This window comes from Phascolarctos cinereus, unplaced genomic scaffold, assembly GCF_003287225.1.
Source record: "Phascolarctos cinereus isolate Bilbo 61053 unplaced genomic scaffold, phaCin_HiC Scaffold_2;HRSCAF=192, whole genome shotgun sequence".
NCBI classification, from domain to species: Eukaryota; Metazoa; Chordata; class Mammalia; order Diprotodontia; family Phascolarctidae; genus Phascolarctos; species Phascolarctos cinereus.
Window position 1 is genome coordinate 393,342,018 of NW_027555625.1, and position 11,825 is coordinate 393,353,842.

An 11,825-nucleotide genomic window follows, 5' to 3' on the forward strand; every position below is an offset into this window, starting at 1 on the left:
ATAGCTTTGGCAACCCTCTATAGTGGGAAAGGGCTCTAGGGTTGTTGTTGGAAGACCTTACCATGAGGTATCTGAAAGTGTAAAAGCTTTTGAGGGAAGGAAGCACTCCTATCTCCCCTTGACTTCAGTTGGAGGGTCTCTGGGACAAAGCTTGACTGAATTCAACCACAACTTTTCCCAGTCTGGTGGACAAACACTTAGAAGTGGAAGACACATACAAATCAGACTTCTTAAGGCATAGCTCAGTCACTGCATGCAACTCATTAGCTTAGCTAATGTAGAATCACAGGATCACAAAAATCACAGAATTTCAGAATTGGAAAAGGAATCACAGCAATCATCCATCTCAATCCATACTCAAAAAAAGAGAGGCCCTACTACAACATATATGACCAACGGTCACCCAGTATTTGCTCTAAGGTCTCCAGCAAGGGAGAATTGGCTACCACCTATTTCCACTTTGAATTTCTCTGTTAGGAAGTTTTTCTTTATATCTGTATCAGGCTGGTGCGTGTGCAGAGAACCTTGGACGTGTTTCCCTAGATAGGCTGGGCCTGCTTCTGGGGTAGCTGTGAAGACATGTAATGGAAGATGTTTGAGTGTACATAGACATTCTGTAACTGGTTCTGATTAGTCTATGGGTTGAATAGCAGGCTCATTGACTGGCTGGGGAGATATTCAAAAAGGATTATCTGAACAGAGCCTTTCCATTCTCTTCATCTGTTCCTTTGCTAAATGCATATGTGAAAGAACACGATGTTGACAGAAGAGGCACTGGGCTTTCTCATCTCTAAGACCAGCTTGTGGCCCTATGAAAATAGATCTTGGAGCTTTCGCCTCTATATATGCTCTTTTCTGTTTTGGATGAAGATTAATCTTGAGGCTTTGACTCTGTGGGTTTCAAAAGGTCAGGAGACCCTTGGGTATCCTGGAGTCCCAGTGTCTAGGCATCCGTGTTTTACAGCCAGCCCAACATTGCTACACTGAGAAGAAAGGAGTGATCTTTGGGAGTGACCTTTTGTAACCCAACCCAGCAGTAACTGAGGCAAGGACTCAGCAGGCCTTGATATCCCATTTGGATGTGACCTTGGTGGAACCAATACTATGTGGTCAGTGAATTAAGTCTGAGTCCACTGTTCCCAGAGACCTAGGTGGTAAAGGGGAAAGTATGCAAGTATGCCCCCAAGGAATTGAGGTGGGGGGAAATATTTGTATTTCTGCTCTTGCTGTATTTTTAAAGTAAATCCCTTTATAAAATCTGATTTATGATAAATAGAACTTTAATGCTACGCACTGGTGGCTAACAGAGGAGGGAGAATAACTGGTGAGGCTTTGAGTTGACAGCATTAGGGAAACATACCCCCACCCCTCAGGGAAACCCCTTAGATCCTTTTGCAGAAGAAGTATCAGGCCTGGCCCTTGGGTAGTGGGCCAAAGAGCAAACTTACAGCATAACAAACCTAAAATCCCCTCTTTGAAATTTCCACCCACTGCTTTTGGAAGCAAACAAAAGAAGTCTAATCACTTTTTCACTTGACAGCCTTTCAAGTACTGGAATATAGCTATTATGCCCCACCCTTCCACCCCCAGACCTCTCCAGCATACTAAGCCACAGTTCCTTCTACTGATGCTCATATGACTTAAGGTCTTTATTAGCCTGGTTGCCCTCCTCTCAATGCCCTACCAGCTTGTCCATCAAAGCCTTTTATTTTCCTGCTGACTGAACTAGAGAACGCCTCTCCCCCAGCACCACACTACTGTCTTGGGTATGTGTGTTGGGGGTGGCGGTGGGTAGGAAGGGGAGGGTCCTCACTCTATCTCCTGTACCATGTGTATGGGATAGGGTGTGGGGGTAGGGGAGGCTGATCTTATCTTTAGAGATACAGATTCTCTAATTCTCCCCTAAAACACATACTTTTCTGACCTTTACAATCCATTCTCCCAGAACACAGTAGCTGTTCTCCACTTGGAAAGAGTCCAGGCTGACCCTACGTCCCACTCTGTCTTGTCATTAGGGTCCTAAGCTCCCTCATCTTTGCTGCCTATGGTTTGTCCTATGTACCCCATCTGTAATAGGTACATCTATCTGCCCATTTGTCACCAAGGGCTCAAAATTATTCTCTTTTCCTACAAACCTTTCCCTATGTTGCTGACTCCATGGAGAAAACAGAAAATAGGTGAAAGATACATAGCCCCAGCCCTAGGAAAGGTCACAGTCTGATTGAGGAATTGAGACATGTCAAGGAAACAGTAAAAGTAGGCAAGATTCTAGAATAGGAATTCTTAACCTAGTGGTCCATAAACTTTTTATATACTACATATTATATATATATATATATATATATATGTGTGTGTGTGTGTGTGTGTGTGTGTGTGCATGCATAGACAAACACATACTTATACATATATACATACACATATTATACAAAAACTTACATAAATACACATATGTATGTGTTTGATAACCATATTTCTAACTCTTACTTCAACTCTTCATGTTGAGTTTGTACCCAAGCTGTGTTTTTCTATGATGCTTTGCTTGTAGATGTTTTGGAGTCATTTTCTTCTGGGTTTGTGATGTGAATTTCCCTACCACCATAATAAATCTTTTGGGGTTCTTTTTTTTAATTCATTCATTCTTTCAGCCTACTTCCTGACTTCGGACTAGATGTTAGAACTAGACTCTTCCAAATTTCTGCAAAGAAGCCATGAGTTAGTCCTATTGCTTCTTTCTTGGAATATTTGGTATTTCTTGGAATATTCAATACTTTAGGATATCAGGGACAAGCCAGGGACCTGCAAGCTTTTGGTGCTCTCAGAGTGGTCTGATGCAAGGCAAAGTCTGATTGCTATCCCCTCCATCCACCAACCCCACCCCCCAGCACCCAGATTTCTGAAAGTTGCTGACCTTGATTTAGGTCTGATCAAGAGTAGACTGCTGCTGGATCTCACCCCTACCTGCCAGCTAGAAAGCTCAGCCTTTTGGTCTGGCATTCCTTCCTGGGCTAGTCCTCCACAGACTGCTCTAGGTACTGGAACTGAGTCTCTGCTCTGTTCCCAGAATCTAAGCCGCATTGCCAGTGCTTACTTCTGAACTTCCTCCTTTCCTATGTGGCCCAGGGCCATGTACAGAGAGACTCACTTGGATTGACAGAACTTGAATCAACTCCTGCACATATGGGGCAGTCAGCTAATCAGGTCTTTGGGACAGTGGCCTCTTCAATCCCAGAAATTCAATTCAACAACTTCTTGCTGTTTTCTAGGTGCTAGAAATACAAAGACAAAAAACATGGGCAGCTAGGTGGAGCAGTGGATAGAGCACCAGCCCTGAAGTCAGGAGTACCTGAGTTCAAATCCGGCCTCAGACCAAACACTTGACACACTTACTAGCTGTGTGACCCTGGGCAAGTCATTTAACCCCAATTGCCTAAAAAAACCAACCAAACAAAAAAAAACCCAAATAGTTCCTGTCCTTGAGAAGCCTTCATTCTACTTGGGGGGGGGGGACGTCAAAGGCAGACTTGTAAATACAAGGCATTTATTATCAGAATTTTATTTGGGGTGGGGGATATTGTTGGACTGGGGAATTAATAGAAGGGAGAGATAATAAATCTTGTGAAAATAAATTTTAAAAATAATCATTTAAAGAAATGATAAGGACACAGATTCTTAGAATCTAGCCAATAGCTCACTAATGTTCAGACTCCTTAAGAGCCTGCCCAATATGACAGATGTTCTAATAAACCTTGTCTTTGGCAAAAGAAAGAAAGAAAGAAAGAAAGAAAGAAAGAAAGAAAGAAAGAAAGAAAGAAAAGAAAGAAAGAAAAAAGAAAGAGAAAGAAAGAAAGAAAGAAAGAAAGAAAGAAGGAAAGAAAGAAGAAGGAAGGAAGGAAAGAAAGGAAAAGGAAAAGAGAAGAGAGAAAAGAAAGAAAGAAAGAAAGAAAGAAAGAAAGAAAGAAGAAGGAAAGAAAGAAGGAAAGAAAGAAAGAAAGAAAGAAGGAAGGAAGGAAGGAAGGAAGGAAGGAAGGAAGGAAGGAAGGAAGGAAGGAAGGAAGGAAGGAAGGAAGGAAGGAAAATGATAAGGCATCTGGGCTGTACCTTGAAGTGAGTTAAAAAGTTTGTGCAATAGAGGTCAAGAGAATATGTTTTCTAAACCTGGGAAAGCATGTATGCAAAAGCATATAGGTGGGAGACGAAATCTCATGTCCCAGAGGAGGAGGTAGCAGGGCAACTTGCAGAGTGTATGAGGGAGGGTGATATGAAATAAGACTAGAAAGATAGATGAGAGCCATACTGTAGAATTATTTTATCTGAGGAAATTGGGAAACGTCTGTAGCACCTGGAGGTACCCCCAACTTTCTAAGTGGATCATGTAGACAAGGCTTCCCTAGGTTCAAAGTACTCTTTGGATTTTCATTTATTCAAAACCATAACCCTACTGATGTGTTTTTTTTTTTAACAGTCATCCAGAGGACACAATTCTTTCCCAAAGCAATGGCATTTAATGAAATAGTATAGTAAGAAAAGTAGCAATGCAACGTTTCACCCATAAATCTGGGGCACACACCCACAAATCCATATACCATCTCTAGAAGTAGTGGACACATTCAGGTAACATGTGTAAAGAAGCACACATATAAGGAACACATATGGTTAGGGTGCATCTATGGAAGGGTTGTCCAGTATGGAGGACAAACACATAGCCAAGATGCACACATGGAAAAGCAAATCATGCATCTGACTATACCTGGTTATCATCCACATATGGGCCACTCTCTCAATGAACTGCCAGTTCCTCAGTTCTAAGCTCTCATCCACTACCTCAAGAAGATTAATGTGCTAGTAAAGGGGCCCAGAAGCAGTGGTAACCCCAGTGTTGTTGTCTTCTCCCTACCTAGCCACACTCCTAACCTTTCATATGGATACATTAGGTTCCAATTAGTGCAAATAATAAATCCTGTGAAGTAGTTGCACATAGTGAATTCATACTATTCAAAGCTATAATTATGTAAAATATGGTAATTGGTTCCAGACCAATGGAAATATGCCCTATAAACTCAAATAATGCAAGTCTGTTATCCATACCAAATGTGACCTCACTGCTGTACAGTCAGGCAAAGCTTTTCAAACTGAAAGCTCACTCTTACATACAGAGTCAGTCAATAATTACCAGGCTATAGGAGCAGCAAGGTGGTGCAGTGGATAGAGCAGCCAGGCCTGGAGTCAGGAAGACCTGAGTTCAAATCCGGCTTCTGACACTTACTAGCTAGGTGACCCTGGAAAAGTCACTTACCCCTGTTTACCTCAGTTTCCTCATCTGTAACAATGAGCTGGAGAAGGAAATGGCAAATCACTCCAGTATCTTTGCCAACAAAACCCCCAAAGGGGTCACAAAGAATCAGACATGACTGAAAATGACTGAATACAACAACAACGATAATGTACCAGACTGCATAGTACTGTGTGCTGGGTGCTATGGAGATACAATGAAAAGCAAAACCAGTCCCTGCCTTCAACAAGCCTACATTCTAATGGAGAGGAAAACATTGAAAAACTCCTAGGTACGTACAAGATACAGGCAGTACAAATGGGAGGTGGTCTCAGAGGAAAGACAGTAACTGGAGGGGAGAGGGGCAAGAGGCCAAGAAAGGCCTCTGGAAGAAGGTGGAGTTTGAGCTGTCTTCTGAAGGAAGGCAGGGAGGCCAAGACGTGAGTGTGAGGAGGGGGAACAGACACACCTAACGGGCGTGCTAGCAATTAATTGTTGTTGATTGGCTCCTTGAAGATTTCTACTAGGACAGTCGCATGGCTCAGCAGTCTCCGAAGGACGCTAAGATCAAGTCCAGGCCGTTCCATCTGCCCAAGACGCTACTTTTGAACTTGTTTGTGATTTTGTGCATCAGCACATCCACAGGTGATTGACCTAAAAAGCCTTTGTAATCACAGCATTTTTGGTGGTGGTGGTGGTGGAACAAATCTCTGATGGTAACTGCCAAACCCCAGGAATGTCTTCAGTGGACGTGGGGCCAGGTAATGAGCATGTCTATCTTCTCAGGGTCAGCCCTCCCTCCCTACTGTGCTGTTCCATGAGCCACACATTTGACAGATGTTCAGGTCAGCAGCCTCCCACTGTTCTAACCCCTTCGGTTGTCTCTCCTGATGTTCTTCCAGCGTCTTCCCAAACAAAGTGAGATCATTCAGACAGACCAACACTTCTCAGTAGCTCCTCTTGCCTCCCGCTTTCTCCCCAAGCTGGTGAAAAGTGGCAGGTTCTCAGAAACCACTTGTGGCATGTGTTCAAATTGGTTCAGCCTCATGAGCACAGGAAAGCCATCTCTCTTTTTTCCTTCTGCCATGGGGATCTGAGAGTACCCATCTCAAAGGACCAATACAAAGCTCTGGTGATTGCCCAGCAGGCAATCCACTGCATCTTGAACTTGTGACCTGGTGTTTCCATTCACTCTATTTCTTTTATTCTAAGTGTGACAGCCTACAAGCATCCTAATTTTCCCAGACTTTTGTCAAACTACCACTGTGGGTGAGACATAAGGACTCATTCATTCATTCAATAAACATTTATTAAGCGTACACTATGTGCCAGGCACGGTGCAAAGCGCTGGGGATACAAAAGGAAGCAAAAGACAGCCCTTGCCCTCGAGGAGCTTACATTCTAAAGAAATTAACTGTCTACATCTCTGTAGTGTTTTAAGATTTACAAACCACTCACGTGCATTTATATATCTCACGTAAACCTCACAACAACCTTGTGAGGAAGGTACTATTATTATCCCCATTTTGCAGATGAGGAAATTGAGGCTTAGAGAAGTTAAATGACTTGCCCAGGGTCATACAGCTGGTAAGGGTGAGTGGTAGGATTCAAACTCAGGTCTTTCTGATTCCAAGTTCAGCACTCTTTACTGCTGAGCTACCTCTCGGGGACCAGACAAAGTCAAAGTAATGAAAGCTCTTTCAAGTAACTCTCTATGTCCTCCATTTCAAAAAGGGCAGTGTCCTGAGACCTTTCCTGAAGTGTTGAGAGTTACGGCAACGAATGCTGCACGTTGACCCCTCTATGTATCGTTCTCTGCCTCAGTCAACAAGCATTTTTTTAAATCCAGTCATGGTGCTAGGAATTAAAGACACAAATACAAAACTGAGCTTGTCTCTCTGTTCAAGGATCTTATGTTCTACTGCTGCTCGTGGGGTGGTATCATCCCAAATCAAGCACTGACTTTTTTCTCCTTAGGCGGCTCTATTTGTTGGATACTGGGGAGTCTCCAAACTCAAATCCCTCAGTATCCACCCATAGGGCTACTGGTTGAGAGAACAGCCTACAGAGGCTGGTTTGCAAAGAACATCACTGGTTCTTAATAAGAATAATTATAGTTACTAGATAAAGTATTTTAAGGTTTTAAAAGAACTCATTTAATCCTCACAACAATCCTCTGAGGTAGATACTATCATCGCCATTTTACAGGTGAGGAAACAGTCTGAGGGAAGTCAAGTGATCTGCCCTGATCTCACACTGTATGAGGCAAGATTTAGACTCAGGCCTTCCTAGCTCCAAGCCCAGCTATAACTGTACACTATGTCAAGCTGCCTCTCCCTGCCAACCCTGCCTTCTAACCTATAAAGTTCTGCATGAGAAGCCACAACCAGGATGGTCGTGGTATTCAGACGTTGGACCCTCGCTTTCTTTATGCAGTGCTGAGTTCCCTGAAGGGTACATTCCATCCCAAACAAAACAGAATCTCCAGAAATACTGCTGGGGCCTAGTCACGCCAGGGATGCTATAATGAATGCCTCTTCACTGCATCTGCAGCCTCCCTTGAAAACTCCAGATGTGTTGGGCTATAGCTCTGAGTTAGGCATGGTCCTTTTCACTAAGGCTCCGGAATCCAAGTCTTACCAGGGGCTGTAAAGGAATGGGCCTCCAGATGTTCTCATAAAATTACTTAAATATAAGTATTACCTGGTGTCAGATTGTCCCTCACGGTTTGCCATTGCTGTTTGGTCATTTTCAGTCGTGTCTGACTTTTTATGACCCCATTTGGGGTTTTCTTGGCAAAGATATTGGAGCGGTTTGTCATTTCCTTCTCCAGCTCATTGTCACAGATGAGGAAACTGAGGCACACAAGGTTAAGTGACTTGCCCAGGGTCACACAGCTAGTAAGTGTCTGAGGCCGAATCTGAACTCGTGAAGATGAGTCTTCCTGACTCCAGGCCTAGCATTCCATCCATGGCACCACCTAGCCGCCCATCCCTCATGGTAGGATGCCATATACCTTCTTCTGTACAGTCCTTGCCATCACTGCTACCTGTGATCTTGAGTCCTGGTTCAACGGATTCAGGAAAGTTAGTGGGGCAGAGCTCTACTTTCCAGAGGCATGAGGTAGTGCCTATCCCCAGCCCATCACCATTTTGTGATATTGGAGTGTAATTGGCATTTCTGGAGCACTAAAGATGGAATCTACTCCTGGATAGAGTTAGGAACATATGTTCACCTTGACCCTAAAGATAATCCAAGCCTGGCCAGCCCCTCCACATACATTCTTTTGGTACTGTGCCTGGAATGCTGGAGCTGACCCCTTGCCTCTGGATCCTGAACTTCCTTAGTTCTAGAGGAGTAGGAGGGAGGATCTGAACAGCAGTCCAAAAGGCAGCTGTCATAAGGAGTTTTACCTTCCTGGGGTCCTCCTCATTCCTAGTCTGGATTGCCCAACACTTGAGCAAATCACTTGGGAGTAACTTTTTTTTAGGCAATTTTTTAGGCAAGTGGCTTGCCCAGGGCCAGACAACTAATAAATGTCTGAGGCCACATTTGAACTCAGGTCCTCCTGATTCCAAGGGCCCATTTAGCTGACTTTTGGAGTCTCCCCCTGCTCAGTTTGTTCACCTTGCCTCTCCTCCCTGATGAACTTGATCTATTGCGAGTAGCTGGAGGTGTTATTCTCACTGCTTAAGCAGCTGCAGCTGCTATAATAACTATTCAATAACTATAATATATACATAATATAACTATATATGTATTATATGTATACAAATATAACAATAACTATAATAACATAGAAGGTGTTTCTGAGCAGCTAGATCAGCCTCGCTTGGTCCATTGTAATGTATGGTAAGAATTTTGTCTTTTTAAATCACTGATCTCTGAAGAATTTTCTCCAGGCTCTGCACAAAGCTGGAAACCTTCTCACACTAGTCTTAGAATATTATTAGGGACTTAATAGAGTGTCCTTTATGATGTTGTACCCCTGAAAAATAATCGGTTACCTTCAAACATTTAAGTACAATAACAGAGGGTCATTCCGTTACTAAGGTATCACCTATACTCTGGGGGAGTGACTATTCTTCCCACAAAAGGGCTCTGAGTCTGAACTTGCTTGGACCAAGCTCAGTTCTGGAAGCCCTGACACCAAAAAGAGGGGACCAAGATTTTCTGCAACTCTATGTCTCTTTATGCCCCCACCCCAAAGATCTGGAGAAAATCTCTTAAATAAAATTTAAGACTCATGTTAAGGGTCTCTCCTAAAAAGTATTAGTGGGGAGCCTTCTAGAAAAAGACACTCAAGATACAAAGTAGATATCAGGTCTAAGACAAAACAGAAGAAGAAACAGAGATCTAAAATCCAATCTCAGACTTTCCTAGTAAGCACCTACTATGTGTCAGGCACTGTGCTAAGTGCTGGGGATACAATAAGAGACAAAAATTAACCCCTGCCCTCAAGAAGCTTACAGTCTAATGGAGGAGACAACAGGCAGACAAACATATAAAGCAAACTATATATAGGATAAGTAGGAAATAATTAAGAAAGGAGGAGTTGGAGAAGAGGAATGAAAAGGTATTGGGGAAGGCTTCTAGTAAAATATAGGATTTTGATTGGGACTTAAAGGAAGTCAGGGAAATAAATAGGCAGGCGGAGGAGAGAGAGCCTGCCAGGCAACATACAGAGAAAGTGGAGTAATGGAGACAGTGTCTTGTTCATGAAACAGCCAGGAGGCCACTGTCACTGGAGGAAGAGGGAAGAGAAATCCCCTTCCCACTCCTTAACTAAAATCAAATGAGAAGTTGCTGAAATCCCATATGACCCTCATAGGAGAGGAAGGCAGAATCTTTCTGAAGCCCCTTTAGCTTCCTGAGGACAAGTTCTCCACTCCTAGCTTAGTTATTTTAACACAAGTGTTTAGTCATAGAAGAAGCATGGCAGCCACTAGGAGCTGCTGGTTGTACATGTCTTTTAGAAAGGAACCAGACCACGTTTCCCACCAGAAGGGACCTGACCACATTCTCAGCTTGATGGGAAGTACCCAGCCCAGCCCCCACGTAAGTACCTCTGCTTCTCTGAATCAGGTATTGTCATATTTCTGCAGAATGCTCTGAACCAGAGTTCAAATGTCTCCTCCCCAAGAATACAAATTTTACACCCTGATCAAAGTCCTGATCACCTGTAACATGGTGTCTGAGTGCTCTGCTTGCTTCAGGGTATATCCTATGCCCCTGGTAACAATGGGCTGCTGACAGAAGGGGAGGATGTCTCTCCCTTAAACAACCCTATCAAATCTTCAATAATGTCTTCTTTAGAGGTAGGATCACTATTTTAAAAAATAATAATAATTATATGTGTGAGGTAAGAAATTCAATAAACAATCTCCAAATGTCTTCTTTACCAACTATCTTTCTAGGGACTTAGGCAGCATGGTACAGTGAAAATAACATTGGATTTGGAGTGAAAGTAACTGGGTTTGAGCCCTCACTCTGCCACATATAATATCTGTGACCTTGGGCAAATCATTTGACCTCTATGGACCTCAGTTTCATCATGTATGCAATGAAGGGACTTCGCTATATTACTTCTAATATTCTTTCCAGTTCTAAATCTATGATCCTGTTATCTTAAGTCCCCTTAGCCAAAGGTAGGGACCACACAGAGTGTCCCTCTGGGGTCTTGGTACCTCCCGGAGAGTATATAGCAGTCTGCAGAGTCCTTTCAATGGCACTCTCATCAAAGTCTATACATGTCCCTCAAATCCTAATGTGTCTAACTTGGGACCCTTGACCTCTTGAGTGCAGCCCAAAGCAGATTAAAATGTATTTGGAGAATATTTGACAAAATAAACAAAAAATATTATAACCTATTTATAGCATTGCATTTTTGAACTAAATCAAAATGCAACTTTCAGGGATCCTTACGTACAGATTAATGGCCCTCATTTCTATTTGAGTTTGACACTACTGCTCAAATCAAAAGTCCTTGATGAAATCCATCCTCATCCCTGTGTACCAACCAATCTTCTAATAACTGGGTAGTCATTATGACTTCTCACCACTAAAATTATGTGAAATAGCACAATGCCCACCAGGCTCATATCTTGTGTAAAACTTTGAAGAGGGTCTTTCCCAGTTTGATTACCACAGAGTAGAGAAAGTTTGTGCTTTAAATTTCCATCCTGAATAAGTCCCTAAAATATTGCTTTTGCATAAATCTCTCACATGACACAAAAGGTGTAAGGTATTCTTTACGGCAATTATTAATACTGTGACATTTCTTTCACCTAGAAAATATGGAAACTTCATTATCTGACATGAAGCATTGTGTTGTCACCAACTCCCCTCACAAGCACATGATTAACAAGGCTTAAAGACTAACAGGTTTATTTAGAGATCAAAGAAAATAGATCCCACAAAGGTCACTTTACCTCTCTGGGTCTCAGTTCTTCATCTGTCCCTGCCCTATCTATCTTGTGGTAATGTGAAGGTAGATTTTTTAAAATTAAATAATAGGTATTAAGGGATTTTGAAAAGGTCAAAAAACACAACTTGA